The sequence below is a fragment of the Entelurus aequoreus genome, linkage group LG10, assembly GCF_033978785.1.
Source record: "Entelurus aequoreus isolate RoL-2023_Sb linkage group LG10, RoL_Eaeq_v1.1, whole genome shotgun sequence".
Lineage (NCBI taxonomy): Eukaryota > Metazoa > Chordata > Actinopteri > Syngnathiformes > Syngnathidae > Entelurus > Entelurus aequoreus.
The window spans coordinates 67,803,667-67,826,619 of NC_084740.1; the positions used below are offsets into that span (position 1 = coordinate 67,803,667).

Consider the following 22,953-nt stretch of genomic DNA (forward strand, 5'->3'; position numbering starts at 1 on the left):
GACATTTTTAATTCTAAGAGAGACAAAACTCAAATAGAATTTGAAAATCCAAGAAAATATTTTAAAGACTTGGTCTTCTTTTGTTTAAATAAATTCATTAATTTTTTTTACTTTGCTTCTTATAACTTTCAGAAAGACAATTTTAGAGAAAAAATACAACCTTAAAAATGATTTTAGGATTTTTAAACACATATACCTTTTTACCTGTTATATTCCTTTCTCTTCTTTCCTGACAATTTAAATCAATGTTCAAGTAAATTTATTTTTTTTATTGTAAAGAATAATAAATACATTTTAATTTAATTTTTCATTTTAGCTTCTGTTTTTTCAACAAAGAATATTTGTGAAATATTTCTTCAAAGTTATTATAATTAAAATTCAAAAAAATTATTCTGGCAAATCCAGAAAATCTGTAGAATCAAATTTAAATCTTATTTCAAAGTCTTTTCAATTTCTTTTAAAATTTTTGTTCTGGAAAATCTAGAAGAAATAATGATTTGTCTTTGTTAGAAATATAGCTTGGTCCAATTTGTTATATATTCTAACAAAGTGCAGATTGGATTTTAACCAATTTAAAACACGTCATCAAAATTCTAAAATTAATCTTAATCAGGAAAAATTACTAATGACGTTCCATAAATTATTATTTTTTTAATTTTTTCAAAAAGATTCGAATTAGCTAGTTTTTCTCTTCTTTTTTTCGGTTGAATTTTGAATTTTAAAGAGTCGAAATTGAAGATAAACTATGTTTCAAAATTTAATTGTGATTTTTTTCCTGTTTTCTCCTCTTTTAAACCGTTCAATTAAGTGTAAATATCATTAATTATTAATAATAACATAGAGTTAAAGGTCAATTGAGCAAATTGGCTATTTCTGGCAATTTATTTAAGTGTGTATCAAACTGGTAGCCCTTCGCATTAATCACTACCCAAGAAGTAGCTCTTGCTTTCAAAAAGGTTGGTGACCCCTGCTATAGACTATATAGTATATTACTTACTTAACTTAATCCTCTTCTTCCCGGATGGGAAATAAGGCTTTGACGACTCGACGCCATTCATCTCGCTGCTGTGCTCGTCTCTGTGCCTCGCCCCATGTAAGCTTCATCTCTTTCAGCTCCCCTTCAACTGTTCTTCGCCAGGTGTTCTTTGGCCGCCCTGGCTTACGTTTTCCCGGTGGTGTCCATCTTAACGCTGCATTTGGTATCCTCTCGTTGTCCGGTTTTCGAAAATAGCTAGCTAGGCTATAGACTATATAGTATATACCGCATGTTATTTTTGTACAACAACAACTTCAGCTGTCGAACGTTATAAGGTAAAAATTCAACAAGTACAACATTAGCACGGACGGTATAGCCAAGTTGTGGTTAAGAAGGTGGATTTTTGTTCCTTATATTTACCAGAAACGAAGTGATCCGAACACACGACCCGGGACTTTGGGGGACTCCAGTGAGAACCGTCCTCGTTTTCCCGGTGTAAAGCTGCGAGCCATTTGTCTCGTCTCTGTGGGCTTTTATCACGCTTTGGCAGAACAAAATACGACCTTTGTTTTCCCTGTTTCCAGTTGTGGTTAGCACAACCAAAAACAACACAGTTTTTCGGCATTTTGGAGGCAGAATGACGGGTTTAATCAGCGTAGGTCGACAGGTTAAAGAGTAATGGCAACGGTTTGTTTTCAACGCCAGTCTGGTTGCTATGGCTCGAAGAACCCGTATGTAGCTCAGTTGCCCGGATGTCGGCCCTCACCTATTGTGTACTTTTGACCTCAACGCTGTAAGTGTGCACTTGTCCAACATAATACATGTCATGTATCACTTACAACCATTTCACTTTAAGGAATGGGACAGGAGGACTCAAACGTTAGCAACACGTGCGCTACATGCTAACATTACATTTTAACATCATGCTAGGTTAGCATAATGCAACACTAGCTTAGCGTTATAAGCTACATGCTAACATTACATTTTATTACGTTTGGTTAGCCACATTAGCATAGCTATGTGAGCTACATGCTAACATTATATTTTATTATGTTAGGTTAGCCACATTAGCATAGCTATGTGAGCTACATGCTAACATTATATTTAATTATGTTAGGTTAGCCACATTAGCATAGCTATGTGAGCTACATGCTAACATTACATTTTATTATGTTAGGTTAGCCACATTAGCATAGCTATGTGAGCTACATGCTAACATTACATTTTATTATGTTAGGTTAGCCACATTAGCATAGCTATGTGAGCTACATGCTAACATTACATTTTATTATGTTAGGTTAGCCACATTAGCATAGCTATGTGAGCTACATGCTAACATTACATTTTATTATGTTAGGTTAGCCACATTAGCATAGCTATGTGAGCTACATGCTAACATTACATTTTACCATTATGCAAGGTTAGCCACAACAGCATAGCTATGTGAGCGACATGCTAACATTACACTTTAACATCATGCTAGGTTAGCAACACTAGCATAGCTTTATAAGCTACATGTTAACATTATAGTTTAAAATCATGCTAGGTAAACAAAAGTAGCATAGCTTTAAGAGTTACATGCTAACATTACATTTTAACATAATGCTAGGTTAGCAACGCTAGCATAGCTATGAGAGTGACATGCTAACATTACATTTTATTATGTTAGGTTAGCCACATTAGCATAGCTATGTGAGCTACATGCTAACATTACATTTTATTATGTTAGGTTAGCCACATTAGCATAGATATGTGAGCTACATGCTAACATTACATTTTATTATGTTAGGTTAGCCACATTATCATAGCTATGTGAGCTACATGCTAACATTACATTTTATTATGTTAGGTTAGCCACATTAGCATAGATATGTGAGCTACATGCTAACATTACATTTTATTATGTTAGGTTAGCCACATTAGCATAGCTATGTGAGCTACATGCTAACATTACATTTTTACAATTATGCAAGGTTAGCCACAACAGCATAGCTATGTGAGCGACATGCTAACATTACACTTTAACATCATGCTAGGTTAGCAACACTAGCATAGCTTTATAAGCTACATGTTAACATTATAGTTTAAAATCATGCTAGGTAAACAAAAGTAGCATAGCTTTAAGAGTTACATGCTAACATTACATTTTAGCATCATGCTAGGTTAGCAACACTAGCATAGCTATGAGAGAGACATGCTAACATTACATTTTAACATCATGCTATGTTAGCCACACTAGCATAGCTATGTGAGCTACATGTTAACATTACATTTTAACATCATGCTGGGTTAGCAACACTATCATAGCTATGTGAGCTACATGCTAACATTACATTTTAACATAATGCTAGGTTAGAAACACTAGCATAGCTATATGAGCTACATGCTAACATTCCATTTTAACATCATGCTCGGTTAGCAACACTTGCATAGCTATGTGAGCTTCATGCTAACATTACATTCTAACACCACGCCAGGTTAGCAACACTAGCATAGCTTTATAAGCTACATGCTAACATTACATTTTAACATCATGCTAGGTTAGCAACACTAACATAGCTATGTGAGCTACATGTTAACATTCCATTTTAACATGATGCTCAATTAGCAACACTAGCATAGCTATGTGAGCTACATGATAACATTACATTTTAACATCATGCTAGGTTAGCAACACTAGCATAGCTTTATAAGCTACATGCTAACATTACAATTTATCATGTTAGGTTAGCCACATTAGCATAGTTATGTGAGCTACAGGCTAACATTACATTTTAACATCATGCTAGGTTAGCAACACTAGCATGGCTTTATAAGCTACATGTTAACATTATAGTTTAACATCATAAACAAAACTAGCATAGCTTTAAGAGTTACATGCTAACATTACATTTTAACATAATGCTAGGTTAGCAACACTAGTATAACTATGAGAGCGACGTGCTAACATTACATTTAAACATCATACTATATTAACCACTCTAGCATAGCTAAGTGAGCTATATCCTAACATTATATTTTAACATCATGCCAAGTTAGTAACATGAGCATAGCTGTGTTAGCTACATGCTAACATTACCTTTTAACATCATGCTAGGTTAGCAACATTATTATAACATCTGACATTATAACATAGTGCTGGGTTTCCAGTTACATATGCTACCATTACATGCTAACATTACATTTGAACATAATGCTAGGTTAGCAACACCCCCATAACTATGTAAGTTGCATGCTAACATTACATTTTCACTGAAGAAAACTCCATGACACTTACAAGCCTGTCACTGACTGATAGATAGTTGCCAGAGTACCCCGCATCATTTTAAGGTGTGTAGTGAAGAAAACAAACAAACCCCAAGCTGAACTGATCATAGCTGAAGAACAGGCTGGATTTAGAGCAGGGCGGAGCACCACAGAACAGATTTTCAACTTGAGAATCATTTGTGAGAGATACCTGCAGCATCAACAACACCTTTACCATGTGTTCTTGGACTTCAAGAAAGCCTCTGACCGGGTATGGCATGCTGGACCGTGGGCAACCATGAGGAAATATAACATCAGTCCTAACCTTGTCGGAGTCATTCAACATCTGTACAATAAAGCTAACCAGCGCAGTTCTCTACAAGGGAGCTATGGGAGACTGGTTCAGTTCTCTACAAGGGAGCTATGGGAGACTGGTTCAGTTCTCTACAAGGGAGCTATGGGAGACTGGTTCAGTTCTCTACAAGGGAGCTATGGGAGACTGGTTCAGTTCTCTACAAGGGAGCTATGGGAGACTGGTTCAGTTCTCTACAAGGGAGCTATGGGAGACTGGTTCAGTTCTCTACAAGGGAGCTATGGGAGACTGGTTCAGGACAACAATTGGAGTGCGCCAAGGATGCTTTCTCTCTCCCATTCTCTTCAACATCTTTCTGGAGCGTATCATGACAGATCATGAAGGAACTGTCAGCATTGGAGGCACACCAATCACCAACCTCCGTTTTGCAGATGGTATCGATGCATACTTGCCATCCCTCCCCAATTTTCCGGGAGACACCCGAATTTCAGTGCCTCTGCCGAAAATCTCCCGGGACAACCATTCTCCCGAATTTCTCCCGATTTCCAGCCAGACAACAATATTGGGGGCGTGCCTTAAAGGCCTACTGAAAGCCACTACTACCGACCACGCAGTCTGATAGTTTATATATCAATGATGAAATCTTAACATTATAACACATGCCAATACGGCCGGGTTAACTTATAAAGTGACATTTTAAATTTGCCGCTAAACTTCCGGTTCGAAACGCCTCTGAGGATGACGTATGCGCGTGACGTAGACCGGCGAACACGGGTATGCCTTCCACATTGAAGCCAATACGAAAAAGCTCTGTTTTCATTTCATAATTCCACAGTATTCTGGACATCTGTGTTCGTGAATCTGTTTCAATCATGTTCATTGCATTATGGAGAAGGAAGCCGAGCAAGCAAAGAAGAAAGTTGTCGGTGCGAAATGGACGTATTTTTCGAACGTAGTCAGCCACAACAGTACACAGCCGGCGCTTCTTTGTTTACATTCCCGAAAGATGCAGTCAAGATGGAAGAACTCGGATAACAGAGACTCTAACCAGGAGGGCTTTTGACTTGGATACACAGACGCCTGTAGAGAACTGGGACAACACAGACTCTTACCAGGATTACTTTGATTTGGATGACAAAGACGCAGACGTGCTACTGTGAGTATGCAGCTTTGGCTTCTAAACATTTGATCGCTTGACCGTATGTGCGCAACTTTTTTTTGCGTATGTACGTAACTTTTTTTAAATATATAAGCTTTATGAACCTTGGGTTAGGTGAACAGTCTTTTGGGCTGAGTGATTGTGTGTGTTGATCAGGTGTTTGAATTGTATTGGCGTGTTCTATGGAGCTAGGAGCTAGCAGAGGAGCTAGGAGCTAGCATAACACGTACCGTACCGTACGTGCGCGTCACGTACGTAACTTTTTAAAAATATATAAGCTTTATGAACCTTGGGTGAGGTGAACGGTCTTTTGGGCTGAGTGATTGTGTGTGTTGATCAGGTGTTTGAATTGTATTGGCGTGTTCTATGGAGCTAGGAGCTAGCAGAGGAGCTAGGAGCTAGCATAACAAACACGCAGGTGTTATTATGCAGGATTAATTTGTGGCATATTAAATATAAGCCAGGTTGTGTTGTGGCTAATAGAGTATATATATGTCTTGTGTTTATTTACTGTTGTAGTCATTCCCAGCTGAATATCAGGTACCGTGAGTATGCAGCCTTGGCTGCTAAACATTCGATAACTTGACCGTATGTGCGCGTCACGTACGTAACTTTTTAAAAATATATAAGCTTTATGAACCTTGGGTTAGGTGAACGGTCTTTTGGGCTGAGTGATTGTGTGTGTTGATCAGGTGTTTGAATTGTATTGGCGTGTTCTATGGAGCTAGGAGCTAGCAGAGGAGCTAGGAGCTAGCATAACAAACACGCAGGTGTTTTTATGCAGGATTAATTTGTGGCATATTAAATATAAGCCTGGTTGTGTTGTGGCTAATAGAGTATATATATGTCTTGTGTTTATTTACTGTTGTAGTCATTCCCAGCTGAATATCAGGTCACCCCCGGCTCTCACAGCATCTTCCCTATCTGAATAGCTTCAACTCCCCACTAGTCCTTCACTTGCACTTTACTCATCCACAAATCTTTCATCCTCGCTCAAATTAATGGGGAAATTGTCGCTTTCTCGGTCCGAATCTCTCTCACTTCATGCGGCCATCATTGTAAACAATAGGGAACTTTGCGTATATGTTCAACTGACTACGTCACGCTACTTCCGGTAGGGGCAAGCCTTTTTTTTATCAGATACCAAAAGTTGCAATCTTTATCGTCGTTGTTCTATACTAAATCCTTTCAGCAAAAATATGGCAATATCGCGAAATGATCAAGTATGACACATAGAATAGATCTGCTATCCCCGTTTAAATAAAAAAAAATCATTTCAGTAGGCCTTTAAAGGCACTGCCTTTAGCGTCCTCTCTCACCTGAAAAGGAGACTATTATATATGTCTCCATTATCCATAGGTTTATCTATAACCCATAAAGTAGGCAGGCACGGAGCTATTTCTCAGCGTGTGTTTATTCCAGCCGGCACGTTAATACACTGACACACAACATCCGGATTCCCATCATGCATTGCTTCAAAACTACAGCAAGTAGTAATGTCCAAAAACATAACAGAGACGAAGCAGAAGAACGAAGAAGGGACAGTCATGGCGACGACGAGTAAGAAGAAGAAGTACGCTTGCAAGTTCCAAAATGATTGGAAACAAGAATTTCAGTTCATCCAGGACAGCTCGAAGAGGAAAGGGTAAGCTGCCTGCACATTTTGTAGATCAGGGGCCGTACTTATCAAGCTTCTTAGAGTGCCATTTTACACTTAAAGGCCTACTGAAATGAATTTTTTTTATTTAAACGGGGATAGCAGATCTATTCTATGTGTCATACTTGATCATTTCGCGATATTGCCATATTTTTGCTGAAAGGATTTAGTATAGAACAACGACGATAAAGATTGCAACTTTTGGTATCTGATAAAAAAAAGGCTTGCACCTACCGGAAGTAGCGTGACGTAGTCAGTTGAACATATACGCAAAGTTCCCTATTGTTTACAATGATGGCCGCATGAAGTGAGAGAGATTCGGACCGAGAAAGCGACAATTTCCCCATTAATTTGAGCGAGGATGAAAGATTTGTGGATGAGTAAAGTGCAAGTGAAGGACTAGTGGGGAGTTGAAGCTATTCAGATAGGGAAGATGCTGTGAGAGCCGGGGGTGACCTGATATTCAGCTGGGAATGACTACAACAGTAAATAAACACAAGACATATATATACTCTATTAGCCACAACACAACCAGGCTTATATTTAATATGCCACAAATTAATCCTGCATAAAAACACCTGCGTGTTTGTTATGCTAGCTCCTAGCTCCTCTGCTAGCTCCTAGCTCCATAGAACACGCCAATACAATTCAAACACCTGATCAACACACACAATCACTCAGCCCAAAAGACCGTTTACCTAACCCAAGGTTCATAAAGCTTATATATTTTTTAAAAGTTACGTACGTGACGCGCACATACGGTCAAGTTATCGAATGTTTAGCAGCCAAGGCTGCATACTCACGGTACCTGATATTCAGCTGGGAATGACTACAACAGTAAATAAACACAAGACATATATATACTCTATTAGCCACAACACAACCAGGCTTATATTTAATATGCCACAAATTAATCCTGCATAATAACACCTGCGTGTTTGTTATGCTAGCTCCTAGCTCCTCTGCTAGCTCCTAGCTCCATAGAACACGCCAATACAATTCAAACACCCGATCAACACACACAATCACTCAGCCCAAAAGACCGTTCACCTAACCCAAGGTTCATAAAGCTTATATATTTTAAAAAAGTTACGTACGTGACGCGCGCGTACGGTACGGTACGTGTTATGCTAGCTCCTAGCTCCTCTGCTAGCTCCTAGCTCCATAGAACACGCCAATACAATTCAAACACATGATCAACACACACAATCACTAAGCCCAAAAGACAGTTCACCTAACCCAAGGTTCATAAAGCTTATATATTTAAAAAAAGTTACGTACATACGCAAAAAAAAGCCAAAGCTGCATACTCACAGTAGCACGTCTGCGTCTTTGTCATCCAAATCAAAGTAATCCTGGTAAGAGTCTGTGTTGTCCCAGTTCTCTACAGGCGTCTGTGTATCCAAATCAAAAGTCCTCCTGGTTAGAGTCTCTGTTATCCGAGTTCTTCCATCTTGACTGCATCTTTCGGGAATGTAAACAAAGAAGCGCCGGCTGTGTACTGTTGTGGCTGACTACGTTCGAAAAATACGTCCATTTCGCACCGACAACTTTCTTCTTTGCTTGCTCGGCTTCCTTCTCCATAATGCAATGAACATGATTGAAACAGATTCACGAACACAGATGTCCAGAATACTGTGGAATTATGAAATGAAAACAGAGCTTTTTCGTATCGGCTTCAATGTGGAAGGCATACCCGTGTTCGTCGGGCTACGTCACACGCATACGTCATCCTCAGAGGCGTTTCGAACCGGAAGTTTAGCGGCAAATTTAAAATGTCACTTTATAAGTTAACCCGGCCGTATTGGCATGTGTTATAATGTTAAGATTTCATCATTGATATATAAACTATCAGACTGCGTGGTCGGTAGTAGTGGCTTTCAGTAGGCCTTTAAGTCCTGAGAATTTGCGAAATTTAGTCCTACTCTCAAACTTAAGAATAAAAGCTTTTTATCAACGTTCTTAAGTCTAAGAATCACTCCTACTCTCCACGATATTTAAGAGACCTTCAGAGGTGTCTTAAGTGGTTAGGAGTTGCCAGCAGGGGATGGCACTGAGGCGAGAGAGACGTGCGCGAACGTTCAGGGAACGGAACAATGTTGTTGTTTTTTTGATGACGAGCAGCTGATCAAACGGTATCGTTTAGACAGAGCGGATATTATTTTTGTCACAGATTTAATACTTTTCGATTCCTTGTTGATTTCTGCATGTGTCTGCAGTGGGCTAGTATATATAGAGCCACCCACACCAGTTTCAAATTGGTTGCCTAATTAATGAATTGGAAAGAAAATGTTATGACAGTAGCGTATGTGTGTGGCCGTGAGGTGAGTGACGTCAGTGAGTGTGTGGGCGAGAGAAGAGAGGGAGCGGTAGCGTGAGTGCCGGCGGGGACTAGTTTGTTTTGTATTATTTTGTAGTTTATTGTCAAAATATACACTCCCATTGTCCACTTAAATATTTCCAAGATATTTCTTTATTCTTAGACAACGGATTACCTTCCGTGATTGGTCATTTCTATGGACACAGAAATGACGTCACCTAAAATTCCGTTTACGGCACATAGTAATGTCGTAATTCAGCTCTGAGTGTGACACTTAAGATTCAGTCCTACACTTCGCTGAAAGTGTGAGTAAGACGCTTGATAACTAACTTTTAAGTGCAGCTTTCAGCGAAGAATTTATTTACTCTTAAGTCAACTCTTAACAGACTTCTTAGCAGTAATTCTAAGAAGCTTGATAAGTACGGCCCCAGACTTCTCCGTTGAACTCGGTGGCCGAATGGCTATAGTCCAGGGGTCTGGAACCTTTTTGGCTGAGAGAACCATGAAAGTCAAATATTTTAAAATGTATTTCCGTGAGAGCCATATAATATTTTTTAACACTGAATACAGCTAAATGCGTGCATTTTTAAGTAAGACCAACATTTTTAGAGTATAACAAGTCTCTTATTCTTTTTAATAAAATTGTTATTCTGAAGCTAACCAATAATAAATAAAATACTTCTTACCATTAATGCGACTTCTTGAACAGGTGTGGTAGAAAACGGATGGAGGGATTAAAATGCATGAGAATGTTTTATATTTTGTACGTTATTTTTAACACTGTGATTACCGGCGGAATTATTCATTATTTATCGTGTTAAGCAATGTCAGCTAAGAGTTATCCGAGAGCCAGATGCAGTCATCAAAAGAGCCACATCTGGCTCTAGAGCCATAGGTTCCCTACCCCTGCTATACTCACTCATGAACGGTCAAAGAAGTACAAGGCGGCGGCAACGCAGCCCAGTATTATGGGCCACCTTGCTAAATGGAGACCCGAAGGTGTAACATATGCCGAGACAAAGATGGCTATGCTGATAGCTGCAAGCAACATCCCGTTCTTATTTGCGGATGTTTTCAACAAATCCGTGAAGGATATGTTCCGGGATTCAGAGATCGCTCGCCAGTACTCAAATGGCAGAACAAAGACTACTCAAATAGTGAAAGGTAAGTGTTGTTGTTTTTTTAAGTAAGCAGCAAGTACAGTACAGTTAGTAGAACAACTGTGTTTCATTACTGTGTACTGTACTGTACTATATATATATATATATACACACTACCGTTCAAAAGTTTGGGGTCACATTGAAATGTCCTTATTTTTGAAGGAAAAGCACTGTACTTTTCAATGAAGATAACTTTAAACTAGTCTTAACTTTAAAGAAATACACTCCATACATTGCTACTGTGGTAAATGACTATTCTAGCCGCAAATGTCTGGTTTTTGGTGCAATATCTACATAGGTGTATAGAGGCCCATTTCCAGCAACTATCACTCCAGTGTTCTAATGGTACAATGTGTTTGCTCATTGGCTCAGAAGGCTAATTGATGATTAGAAAACCCTTGTGCAATCATGTTCACACATCTGAAAACAGTTTAGCTCGTTACAGAAGCCACAAAACTGACCTTGCTTTGAGCAGATTGAGTTTCTGGAGCATCACATTTGTGGGGTCAATTAAACGCTCAAAATGGCCAGAAAAAGAGAACTTTCATCTGAAACTCGACAGTCTATTCTTGTTCTTAGAAATGAAGGCTATTCCACAAAATGGTTTGGGTGACCCCAAACTTTTGAACGGTAGTGTATATATATATATATATATATATATATATATATATATATATATATATATATATATATATATATATATATATATATATATATATATATATATATATATATATATATATATATATATATATATATATATATATATATATATATATATATATTAAGGCTGCAACTAACGATTAATTTGATAATCGATTAATCTGTCGATTATTACTTCGATTAATAATCGGATAAAAGAGACAAACTACATTTCTATCCTATCCAGTATTTTATTGGAAAAAAACAGCATACCGGCACCATACTTATTTTGATTATTGTTCCTCAGCTGTTTGTAAATGTTGCAGTTTATAAATAAAGGTTTAGTAAAAAAAGAAAAAGAAAAAAATATATATATATTTTATGTAAAAAAAAAAAAAAAAACTCCGCGCATGCGCATAGCATAGATCCAACGAATCGATGACTAAATTAATCGGCAACTATTTTAATAATCGATTTTAATCGATTTAATCGATTAGTTGTTGCAGCCCTAATATATATATATATATATATATATATAAGAAATACTTGAATTTCAGTGAATTCTAGCTATAAATATACTCCCCCCCTTAAGCCCGGCCCCGGCCCCGTCGACCCCGAACCCCCCCCCAATCTCCCGAATTTGGAGGTCTCAAGGTTGGCAAGTATGTATCGATGGGTGAGCTGGAGAAGAAAGAGAACTTGCCAGTCCAGTTGAAAGGCTTGATACCACCTCCCGAGCCTATGGAATGGAAATCCATGCTGAAACAAACCAAAATGATGACCAACAACAACAATGGCATCCTCTCAGACATCAAAGTCCATGGACAGGCACTGGACACGGTGTCGAGCTTCAAGTACCGATCGTGTCCGATGAAAGATCCAAACGGGAAGTCCTTGCCAGAAGTGCTCGAACAACTGCTGCCCTGGCAAAACTCAAGCCCATATGGAAAGACACAAACATCAGTCTGGCATCAAAGGTGAGATTACAGCGCTCACTTGTAATGTCGATCTTCCTTTACGCCTGTGAAACATGGACCCTTACAGCAGAGCTGCAGGAGAGGATTCAGAGCATGGAGAAGAAGACTCATGGGTGTCTCCTACACCCAACATGTCACAAACGAAGAAGTCCGGCAAAAGATCAGCCAAGCCATCGGCCCACATGATGACCTGCTCGCCACGGTCCTAAAGCGGAAACTGAGGTGGTACAGACACATCACCAGATCCACAGGCCTTGCAAAAACCATCTTGCAAGGCACCGTACAAGGTGGCAGGAGACGAGGGAGACAAAAGAAAAGATGGGAAGATATCATCGGAGAATGGACTCACTTGAAAGTGACTGAGGCAATGAGAGCTGCTGAGGACAGAGAGGGATGGAGAGAGCCGGTCAACAGATCGTCTGTGGGGCCAGAACCACCCTCCGGGGTTATGGGATAGGTTAGGTTTAGGTTAGGGTTAATGAAGCCTGTTGTTTTCTTCTTCTTCCACGTGTTCCATTTAGTTAAGAGCAAGTCAGGGACGCTGTAGTTGTTTTAAGATGTGTAGAGAAGCCTGGAACGTCATCAACACAGTATGTTTTTTTTTTGTTATCACTTCGATCAACAACAAACAAAACAAAACAAACCTTCTTCCTCTCAACCTTCATCATCATCATCACCAGCTGACATCCATGTTGACACGCTAACTTTCACACTAGCAACACGCCTTTGGCAGCACTGGCCTACATTGTGTGTGTGTGTGTGTGTGTGTGTGTGTGTGTGTGCACCCTAAGGTCATGTGACCCCAATGTTTGCATTGGAGTGTGTAGACGTAGCTTGTGTGTCTTTGTGCGCTGTCCAAACACACGCGTGTCACACGGCCGCATGGTCATGACAAGCTGTTGTGTGTGTGCCGCCATATTGGGGGGGAGGGGGCAGTCAAGTAATATTGTTTATTCTTATCGTACATGTTCTGCTTTCAATACTTGAGCTTCAGGAAACAAAATATTTGACTTGACAAGCCAATTAAGGGACAAGCGGTACAAAATGGATGGATTAGCTAACGTGTGCGGATGCTAGGTCTTCAACAGTGTGTGCGCTACCCCTAGGGGGTCAGCAGAGGTACTGCGTGAACATTTTCGATTAATTAGACGCTATTTTTTTAACTTATTTTTTAACATCCCCCATATAAATTTTTCCACAAATGTAAATGTTTTTAAATACAAACTAACAACATTCCAACACACTGTAGTGTAATTTAAAAATGGCCGCCCGAGTCACTGCGTTGCAGGTTGAAAATAAAAACACAAACTAATTATATTTAGGGCTGCAGGTATCAATTATTTTAGTAAACAAGCAATCTATCATTTCATTTGTTCGATTAATCGATTCATACTGGGTTAGCCATATTAAAATAGCCATGTGAGCTACATGCTAACATTATATTTTGAGATAATGCTAGCTAGCAACTCTAGCATAACTTTGTGAGCTACATGCTAACATAAAATTTAACATAATGCTAGGTTAGCAAGACTGATGTAGCTATGTGAGCTACATGCTAACATAAAACTTCAACATCATGCTAGGTTAGCAACACTAGCATAGATATGTGAGCGACATTCTAACATTACACTTCAACATCATGCTAGGTTAGCAACACTAGCGTAGGTATTTCAGCGACATGCTAACATAAAACTTTAATATCATGCTAGGTTAGCAACAGTAGCATAACTATGTGAGCCACGTGCTTACTTTACACTTTAACATCATGCTAGGTTAGCAACATTAATAGGTTAAACTAGTACAACATTTTATAAAATACTAGCATAAAATGTTAGCACACTAATAAGGGAACAGCTACTATACTTTTAAGATAGTGCTAAGTAACAAAATCCCTGATTACTAGGTTAACATGTACAAAATTAGTTAAAATGCAAGCATAAAACGTTAGCAAGTAATGTTAGCATATTAATGTTAGCATGTCAACATGCGAACAGCTTGCATACTTTTAAGATGGTGCCAAGTAACAAAATGCATGATTACTAGGTTAAAAAGTACAAAATTAGCTCAAACTCTAGCATAGTAATGTCAACATGCGAACAGCTAATATACTTTTAAGATGGCCCCAAGTAACAAAAAACCTGATTATTATGTTAAAACATACAAAATGTGCTAAATTTCTAGCATAAAATGTTAGCATGTTTATGTCAGCATGTCAACATGCGAACAGTTAGTATACTTTTAAGATGGGCCCAAGTAACAAAATCCATGATTATTATGTTAAAACATATACTGTACAATGTGCAAACTTTTTAGCATAAAATTATAACATATCAATTTTAGCATGTTTATGTTAGCATGTGAACAGCTAGCATACTTTTAAGATGGGCCCAAGTAACAAAATCCATGATTATTATGTTAAAACATATACAATGTGCTAAATTTCTAGCCTCAAATTATAACATAGTAATTTTAGCATGTTTATGTTAGCGTTTGTTAAGATGTCGCTAAGTAACACAATCCATGTTTATTAGGGTAAAAAGTAAAAAATGTGTTAAAATGTTAGCTTAAAATGTGAGCACAGTAATGTTAGCAAGTCAATATGTGAACAGCTAGCATATTTTTAAGATGGTGCTAAGTAACGGAATGCATGATGACTAAGTTAAAAAGTACACAATCAGCTAAAATGTTAGCATGAAACATTAACGTAGTAATTTTAGCATATTAAAGTAGCATGTCAACATACGAACAGCTAGCAGTGCTAAGTAACAAAGTTTGTAATTACAGGGTTAAAAAGTACAACATTTGCTAAAATGCTACCTTAAAATGTTAGCATAGTAGTGTTAGTATACAAACATGTAGACAGCTAGCATACATTTAAGTTGTCGCTATGTAACGAAATCCATGATTACTAGGTTAAAATGTACAAAATTGGCTAAACTACTAGTATAAAACGTTAGCACAGTAATGTTAGCATGTCAACATGTGAACAGCTTGCATTCTTTTAGATTGTGCTAAGTAACAAAATGTATGACTACAAGGTTAAAAAGTACATTTGCTAAAATGCTTGCATAAAACAATAGCATAGTAATGTTAGCATATGAATGTTAGCATGTCAACATGCAAACAGGTAGCATCCTTCTAAGATGGCGCCGAGTATGAAAATGTACAAAATTAGCTTCAATGCTAGCATATTTTTAATTTTCCTAAGGGGACTCTCCTGAAGGAATCAATAAAGTACTATTTATATATTCAACCCTAAACTAACACCCTCCCTTCCACATCCCACCTCCCCGGATTGTAAATAATCAAATGTAAATAATCAAATGTAAATACTTATTTTTATGCTTTCTGATCTCTATCTCTATGTCCACTACTTGCTGTACATATCCTACCAAATCAGACCTACACTGTTCCAATGTCCATTTCTCTGATGATGCAATTGTTGATGACTGAAGTGTTGATATCAACCAAACCTAACACCCCCCCTCAATCCATCAATCAAATACAACACTAAATAGGTCACAAAGTACGGAGATGGTCTGGAAAAAAAACACCTTTTTAAATATTGAACATTTCGAATAGACTCAGAATCTTAATGAGTAAGAGTCGCGAATCGGATGTGAAGCCAATTATTAATCCTCGTCTTTCAGCAGGAGGGGAGGGGTGACGTCACACATATAGAACCATAGACGTGAGAGTCGCACCCAGGCCGGTTAGCTCAGTTGGTTAGAGCGTGGTGCTAATAACGCCAAGGTCGCGGGTTCGATCCCCGTACGGGCCACACGTTTTTGACGCTTTGGATTAAAAATGCTATTTGACTAAATCACATAACAGCTAACTTTTACAAAACTAAAGAAAACACAACCAAATTTAACACGTCTTACCCCTCCAGTCCAGTAGGTGGCAGGATGACATCCGCTACATCTAGTGGACAAGAATTTGACCGTGCCGAACTCGTGTCTTATCTGTCATATTTCTTGTAATCGTTGCGTTACACAGCACGTAAACACAACACACCAGTATAGATACTTTATGCGTCTAATTTTAAAAAATAAAGACTACAATATTAAAAAATTATGTATAAAACAAAGAAAGATTTTTAAAGGTTAAAAATAAATAAATCCCCATGATATAAAAATAATTAGTTATATGCAAATATAAATGACACAAACACATATAAGTTTAATAGTGATTGTGCGATTAATTATGCCATGTCGTAATGATAGTGTAGTTGAAAAGACAAGGTAATGGCGCCCTCTTGTGGATGAAAACAATCATTGCAGCCTCAAATTGGACCTGTTCTATTGACATTATTTTAACTTGTACACATATTCATACAAACATTGCTATGACAACTAACTTATGAATAATAACTTACCATTAGAGCTTGGTTTCAATGTCCTTCCGTCTTGTCCTCCCCTTCAATGGTCGAAAAAATATTTAAAATATTTCGGTTGTTCAATTATTAGCTTTCATTAATTATCTAATTCTAGCAGGCGTGTTGCTCTCTTTTGGCTAAACTATCTGTATCTGTAGGTGTAGCAATGCTTTAAAAATGACAGCGTGGTAAGATGAATAAGTCAACTACCTTATATTTTTATGTATATTTGAGAGTTAATAATTGTTATTGTGTGGCTTTTTCGCCATTTTGCTCTCCTACCAGCTCGCAAAATTGTCATCTTTTTCCGGTCAAAGGAGCGCGCCAACATTGATTGACACGTGGTTTAACTAATCAGATGATGGTAAACCGTAAAATATCAAATAATATTATTTAGCTCATTCACGTACGAGACTAGACGTATAAGATTTCATGGGATTTAGCGATTAGGAGTGACAGATTGTTTGGTAAACGTATAGCATGTTCTATATGTTATAGCAGACCTGGGCAAATTAAGGCCCGGGGGCCACATGCGGCCCGTAGAGCTTTTCAATCTGGCCCGCCGGACATTCCCAAATAATTGTTTTAGATGTTTAAGATGGAAAGTGTAGCTGCCATTATGATGTGCAGTGATGTTTTCTAATGACCGTAAGTCTTCAACTATACTAAGTATTTCAATGGTTGGAATCTGCGCTTATGGATAATATACCAGTTACTAAGGTCATCTAATTAGTTACTATGGTCATCTAATTAGTTACTATGGTCATCTACGTCACAGCAGCTCAGACGAGGCACCAAGCAGTGTGGGCGGGAAGCGTTTCCACAGACGTGGAAGGAGATTTTCACAACAAAGTTCTAAAGCTTAGTGATATATACAATAGAATAGAAAGTACTTTATTGATCCCTGGGGGGAATTCAGCAAATATCAGATATATCAGATTGTAGGTGGGTTTATTTTGTACCGTTCGCGTTCATATTTCACTGTTTGTTGCATTTTTGTTGCGTTTCACTCGACTGTAAAATATGTCGATCGAAAGGGGGCGTGAGGTTCATATTTTGTCAATATTCAGCATTTTATCGTTCATAGAAAAATAAAAAATTCCATTACGTTTTTTAAGGCGGTCTGTCATGAAGTTTTTAGCATTCAATCAGGCATTATTGTGAGGTTTTGTATTAGTGTTCCTAAAATTAGATGTACCGGCCCCCAGACACATTTTTTTCTCTTAATGTGGCCCCCGAGGCAAAATAATTACCCAGGCCTGTGTTATAGTTATTTGAGTGACTCTTACCATAATATGTTACGTTAACATACCAGACACGTTCTCAGTTGGTTATTTATGCCTCATATAACGTACACTTATCCAGCCTGTTGTTCACTATTCTTTATTTATTAGGGCCCGCACGGCCCATGTAAAACGAATCCCAACTGGAGTACTTTTGCATTGTTTCCGTAAGGTTTTATTATTATTATTATTATTATTCCGCCGCCACAATAAACTCTAATTTGACCCACTTAACATGCTTCAAAACTCACCATATTTGACACACACATCAGGACCTGCAAAAATTGCCATCTAATACAAAAAGCAAACCCCAAAACTCAAAATTGCGCTGTAGCGCTCCCTAGGAAAAAACAAAAACAAACTGCCTGTAACTCCCACTAGGAAGGCCGTAGAGACATGAAACAAAAACCTCTATGTAGGTCTCACTTAGACCTACATTTCATAATTTTACATCCTCGGGCAAAAACCAACAGGAAGTTGGCAATTTCCCCTTCAAGACAAAAGTTTACTAAAAACACTCATTTTTGCCTCTTTGAGCTGTAATTTGACCCTCTTAAAATACTTCAAAACTCACCAAACTTTTCACACACATCAGGACTGGTGGAAATTGCGATCTAATAAAAAAAACAAACCCCAAACAACTGCTCCTCGGAGGAAAACACAGACAAAACTGCTTGTAACTTCCGGTCGGAACGTCTTAGAGACATGAAACAAAAACCTCTATGTAGGTCTCACTTAGACCTACATTTCATAGTTTGACATTCTTCAGCAAAAATCAACAGGAAGTTTGCAAAAAAGTATTGGGACATTTAGGACTACCACTGGACAAAAGTATTGGGACACTAACAACTCACACTGGACAAAAGTATTGGGACACCTAGACAAAAGTATTGGGACACTAACGCCTAACTCTGGACAAAAGTATTGGGACACTAAGGACTAACACTGGACATACGTTTTTGGACACTTAGTACTACCACCAGCCAAATAAGCGGGCCCGACCAACGCTGCTTGCAGCTTTCATTTTAAATTGTCTTTCAAATGTCTATTCTTGGTGTTGGGTTTTATCAAATACATTTCCCCAAAAAATGCGACTTATACTCCAGTGCGACTTATATATGTTTTTTTCCTTCTTTATAATGCATTTTCGGCCGGTGCGACTTATACTCCGAAAAATACGGTCGCTAAAATACTAGTGTAATACATTAGCATAGTAATGTTAGCATGTCAACATGTAAACAGCTTGCATACTTTTAGACCAGGGGTCACCAACGCGGTGCCCGCGGGCACCAGGTAGCCCGTACGGACCAGATGAGTAGCCCGCGGGCCTTTTCTAAAAATAGCTCAAATAGCAGCACTTACCAGTGAGCTGCCTCTATTTTTTAAATTTTATTTATTTACTAGCAAGCGGGTCTCGCTTTGCTCGACATTTTTAATTCTAAGAGAGACAAAACTCAAATAGAATTTGAAAATCCAAGAAAATATTTTAAAGACTTGGTCTTCACCTGTTTAAATAAATTCATTAATTTTTTTACTTTGCTTCTTATAACTTTCAGAAAGACAATTTTAGAGAAAAAAATACAACCTTTTTACCTTTTAAATTCCTTCCTCTTCTTTACTGACAATTTAAATCAATGTTCAAGTAAATTTATTTTTTTTATTGTAAAGAATAATAAATACATTTTAATTTAATTCTTCATTTTAGCTTCTGTTTTGTGAAATATTTCTTCAAACTTATTATGATTAAAATTCAAAAAAATTATTCTGGCAAATCTAGAAAATCTGCAGAATCAAATTTAAATCTTATTTCAAAGTCTATTGAATTTCTTTTAAAATTTTTGCTCTGGAAAATCTAGAAGAAATAATGATTTGTCTTTGTTAGAAATATAGCTTGATCCAATTTGTTATATATTCTAACAAAGTGTAGATTGGATTTTAACCTATTTAAAACATGTCATCAAAATTCTAAAATTAATCTTAATCAGGAAAAATTACTAATGATGTTCCATAAAAAGATTCGATTTAGCTAGTTTTTCTCTTCTTTTTTTCGGTTGAATTTTGAATTTTAAAGAGTCGAAATTGAAGACAAACTATGTTTCAAAATTGAATTGTCATTTTTTTCGTGTTTTCTCCTCTTTCAAACCATTCAATTAAGTGTAAATATCATTAATTATTAATGATAACATAGAGTTAAAGGTAAATTGAGCAAATTGGCTATTTCTGGCAATTTATTTAAGTGTGTATCAATCTGGTAGCCCTTCGCATTAATCAGTACCCAAGAAGTAGCTCTTGGTTTCAAAAAGGTTGGTGACCCCTGTTTTAGACGGTGCTAAGTAACAAAATGTATGAGTACAAGGTTAAAAAGTACATTTGCTAAAATGCTAGCATAAAACGTTAGCATTGTAATGTTAGCATGTGAACAAGTGAATATTTGGGATCCTTCTAAGATAGCACACAAATGTACAAAATTAGCTTAAATGCTAGCATATAGCACTAGCATGCTAACAGGTAAACAGCTACTGAAGCTACTTTCAAAAACAGGTCACAAGAGAAGCGGTAAAAAATGGATGGATGGATGGATGGAAGCTCCTTTTGACTGTCATAACAAAGCACGGAGATGGTCTGAGGGGTGACGTCACACAGATGGAATTAAAGAGAGAGAAGTCGCACCCAGGCCGGTTAGCTCAGTTGGTTAGAGCGTGGTGCTAATAACGCCAAGGTCGCGGGTTCGATCCCCGTACGGGCCACACGCTTTTTTTGTGGCTTTCGATTACAAATGCTATTTGAGTAAATGACATCACAGTTAACTTTTACAAAACTAAAGAAAACACGACCACATTTTACACGACTTACCCCTCCATATTTCTTGTAATCGTTGCGTTACACAGCATGTAAACACAACACACGTCAGTATAGATACTTTATTCGTCTAATAAAAATTTAAAAAAAGACTACAATATTCAAAAATGATGTATAAAACACAGAAAAATTGATTGAATGTAAAAAAAAAAAAAAAAAAAATTCCCCCAAATTTAAAAAAATATGAGTTGTACGCGCATAGATAAATGACACAAACACATGTAAGATTAATAGTGATTGTGCGATTAATTATGCCATGTCGTAATGATAGTGTAGTTGAAAAGACAAGGTAATGGCGCCCTCTTGTGGATGAAATAATCATTGCAGCCTCAAATTGGACCTGTTCTATTGACATTTTTTTAACTTGTACACATATTCATACAAACATTGCTATGACAACTAACTTATGAATAATAACTTACCATTAGAGCTTGGTTTCAATGTCCTTCCGTCTTTTCCTCCCCTTCAATGGTCGAAACAATATTTAAAACCTTTTGGTTGTTCAATTATTAGCTTTCATTAATTATCTAATTCTAGCAGGTGTGCTGCTCACTTTTGGCTAAACTGTCTCTATCTGTAGGTGTAGCAATGCTTTAAAAATGACAGCGTGATAAGATGAATAAGTCAACTACCTTATATTTTAATGTATATTTGAGAGTTAATAATTGTTATTGTTTGGCTTTTTCGCCATTTTGCTCTCCTACCAGCTAGCAAAATTGTCATATTTTTCCGGTCAAAGGAGCGCGCCAACATTGATTGACACGCAGTTAAACCAATCAAATGATGGTAAATTTGATACAGAAGCCTCATTGGTGGACAAGTAGAGAAAGGGTTGACCTTGTCTTACAGCGTTGCCAGATGTAGAATAAGTATGGTATTTTTTCGATAAGTTCACCCTCTATACGATCAGTATTTAAAAAAACACCGGCGGGACAAGCGGTAAAAAATAGGAGGATGGATGGATGGTAATTTAATTCACGTTTTGCCTACAATACAATAATAACAAAACAGTATTTGGTTTAGTTTCACGTGCCTCCTGTAACCATTTGGTGGCGCTGTTCTGCACTTGGTGAAAAGGGCAAAAGTATCGATCTGTTTGCGCATGCGTCAATTGTTTCCGTTTCCTACTCCACGTAAGGCAGTTTTTCCAAAATAAAAAGGTATTTCACAAATGTTTAAAACGGGTCCACAAAAGTATCTCAAATAGTCTACACTTCAAAATGTCAATAACTTTTATCCATTGTTCATTATTAAAATTTGAAGTGTTACATTTTTCGAAAAAGGTTTTCGCTTATTCAAACATTTGGAACGCACATACGTTCTTATTTTGAAATATTTTCAGCGAAATCGAAAAACTGTCAATGTCAATTTTGTATTATTCTGTTAAGTATAATGTGTGTATATTGCATCAATAAATCAATAAATAAGTACTGCTACTGTCTGAGTTTTTCCGAAATATAAACTTTTTTTTAACGGTTGGCAAAAGTATACAAGGAGATTCTCAAATAATCGGCAACTTCAGTTTAAAGATTAAAATAACTTTTATCCATCCATATCGTTTGTTATTCACATATGATCACAGCCAAAAAAACCACATTAATCTCGTGTGATATTTCAATAATGTGGTCATTTTCGATAATCCGTGACAATCAAATCTCAGGAAATATGTTTATAACATTTTTATATTCAATATTATTTTTTTAAATGTTTTTTTGTCCAAGTCAGACTTAAGATCATAACATGTACTCTATTATATTGACTGTAATATTAAAATATACAATTATTTGTATTTACATAATTATTATTAATACTATGGTCGATATAGTAATTTAATTAATGTGATCTTTAGATTCATACATTGGTGAAAAGACGTTATACAAATTAAAAAATAATAAAGAAAATAATTGTTTTTAAATACTATGGTCATTATTTAATTATTTCTATTTATTTCATTCATTTGTTAGTTACAATCAAAAGTTAATT

The 22,953-nt window shown here is 37.1% G+C and overlaps 2 non-coding genes across 2 annotated transcripts; both read left to right on the plus strand.

The window, feature by feature from the left end:
* The first annotated feature begins 16,157 nt into the window (after positions 1–16,157).
* trnai-aau (transfer RNA isoleucine (anticodon AAU)) lies at positions 16,158–16,231 on the plus strand. The gene has a single exon. It is a non-coding gene; the product is annotated as a tRNA-Ile (tRNA).
* Positions 16,232–20,784: 4,553 nt separating this feature from the next.
* Positions 20,785–20,858, plus strand: trnai-aau (transfer RNA isoleucine (anticodon AAU)). Its single transcript has one exon. It is a non-coding gene; the product is annotated as a tRNA-Ile (tRNA).
* The last annotated feature ends 2,095 nt before the right edge of the window (positions 20,859–22,953 follow it).